The sequence below is a fragment of the Sinocyclocheilus anshuiensis genome, unplaced genomic scaffold (genome assembly GCF_001515605.1).
Source record: "Sinocyclocheilus anshuiensis isolate Anshui unplaced genomic scaffold, SAMN03320099.WGS_v1.1 scaffold1095, whole genome shotgun sequence".
Lineage (NCBI taxonomy): Eukaryota > Metazoa > Chordata > Actinopteri > Cypriniformes > Cyprinidae > Sinocyclocheilus > Sinocyclocheilus anshuiensis.
Window position 1 is genome coordinate 4972 of NW_015544226.1, and position 2666 is coordinate 7637.

The window sequence follows — 2666 nt, forward strand, 5'->3', positions numbered from 1 at the left end:
AGATCCGTTTTGTGGCCGGAGTCCATGGTAATGCGGCAGTAGGTCCAGAGTTGCTGCTCGAATTTGCTTCTTTTCTCTGCCTCAACTATGGCAGGAATCCTGCCATCACCAAGGCAAGCTTTACAAAACCTCTCAATAAACCATCCTTCCTCCATCAGTTTCAATTTAATTTGTAGCTTCATTCCAAAGACTTGCTGTCTACTGCCTACCAACCATCCTGTATCTTTTGTCTTTTTACTCCTATGTTATATTATTTCCATCACAAACAAAGTTTCTAGGGGGATTGTAAATTTCGTTTGTGAATGAATGGAATGAAAAGGTTTTTTTTGGAAAAGCAAAGCATTTGCGAGAGAATGTAAAACTTTTGTGAGAATACAGAAGTTTTGCAAACAAACACAAAAGCATGTTAGCACATTGCCAAGCTAACAAAATATATTGCATTCAAATTAGGGCTGTGCAATTAATCGAAAAACAGTTTCGATTTCGATTTTGGCCTCCAACGATTATGAAAATACAATAATCGAGATAAAACGATTATTGCGCCCCATTCCGCCCCCTTTTCCAGCCCTGCGCTTTCGTTCCTCCATAAAAGCCCAATTTCACGTGCAAATCAGTAAAATCATGGGACGTGCTTGATTTATATTAGTATTCATGTTTTTAAAAGCGTGAAAGAGAACTTGCGCTGCTCCTCAGGAAGATATATGCGCTCAGAGACGGAACAGAACACGGACATGTAAAGTCATCTTTTAGCTCAACGTGCGCGCCTAAACGGTCAGATACACGCAAAAATGCGGCGCTTAGTGATTATTCATGTATACCTTCGTAGGTCATGTAATAAATTAACGTAAAGAGTTGAGAATGAAAATACTTGTGTAACAGTAAATTGGATCCGTGCGGCTCTTAAAGTGACAGTGGGCTATTTTCCTGCTGCGACTGTGTGCTTAATAATCAAACAACAAAAGACCAATTCAAAATCACACACTGCTCTTGAGTGAAGGACTTTTGTAGCTTTAATAAGAAACAAAAAAAAAGTTTCATTCTTGCAGTGAAGACTATGCGGTTTTATTTTACATTTGATTATTCATTTCTGTAGTAGGCTGTTAACTGCTTGAGACTTGAATAAAAAACATTAAAGCAAAGTTTGTTTCATTTGTATCTTTTTATTCTATTGTATTTGTCCTTTGCTTTTTTTATTACTGGCAGTTTAATTATTTTCAATAATTGAGGACTTTTTTTTTTCTTTTTTTTTTTGGAATTCCGCTGTTCTCTACAATGTCATAGCAACTTTATTTACAGGAAATATATATTTGACATGTATCACTATCTTTAAATAAATCACTCCTATAAAGTTTTGGTCATATGGCCCCCTCAAATTATTTTTGCCATAATCGAGCAGCCCTACTTAAAATAAAATTTTCTTTTAATTAGACACCTTACAGGGTTAAGTTAATATATAAATAATCAACATTTTGTATGTATGTGTATGTATGTGTGTGTGTGTGTGTGTGTGTGTGTATATATATATATGTATATGTGTGTATATGTATACGTGTGTGTGTGTGTGTGTGTGTATATATATATGTGTATGTGTTTGTGTATATGTGTATGTGTATATGTGTATGTGTATATTATGTGTATATGTGTATGTGTATATGTGTATGTATGTATATGTGTATATATGTATATGTGTATATGTGTATATATGTATATATGTATATATGTATATATGTATATGTATATATTATATATGTATGTATATGTATATGTATATGTATGTATATGTATATGTATGTGTATATATGTATATGTATGTGTATGTATATGTGTATATGTGTATATATATGTATGTGTATATATGTATGTATATATATATGTGTATGTATATGTGTATGTATGTATATGTGTATATATATATGCATGTGTGTGTATATATATATATGCATGTGTGTGTATATATATGTGTGTGTATATATATATATGTGTATACACACACACACACAAACACGTATATAATAATATATTATTATTATTATTTTATTTTTTTTAACTAGGCTTGCATTTTACATTCTGATATTACTTTCACTGTGAAAGATATGTGCTATGCTGCCTACCAAAAGAAGCCAGCATAATTATGCTTCCTACCTGTTGGAACATCTAGTGGGCCTGGAGTGCATTTGTCATCCCGTTTAAGTAGGCAGCTCACTAGGTTTAGAGAACAGAGTTTGTGTATCTGTCATTAATACAGTTTTGGTTTCTTCCTCCTTAGCTGATTGACAGGAGCAGATTACTGCTTCTCCCATGTGTGAACCCTGATGGTAGAGAGCAGGCACAAGAGGGATTCTGCTCGCCCAGTAAGACCTGGACACTGATTTCTTCTATGGTTAGTCAACACACTGCAATCAAATCATGTAATTGAACACTTCAAAGCTTTGGTTAGGGTAAATATAAAGTTTGTATTTATACTTAGGCAACGCATCCGCACAGCCAGAGACGCGTGCAATGATGGATCTGATTTCTGGAGGGGGTTTCTCTCTCTCAATAGTGCTAGAGGGAGGCTCTCTTCTGGCTACGTACCCCTATGACAGACCTAATCAGCATGGTAACCAACAGCACTAATTAATATATTTTATATATATATATATATATATATATATATATACACACAC

The 2666-nt window shown here is 34.0% G+C and overlaps 1 pseudogene; it reads left to right on the forward strand.

The window, feature by feature from the left end:
• The window catches only part of LOC107697323 (carboxypeptidase D-like), a 10773-nt pseudogene that overhangs the window by 4387 nt on the left and 3720 nt on the right, over nucleotides 1–2666 (forward strand).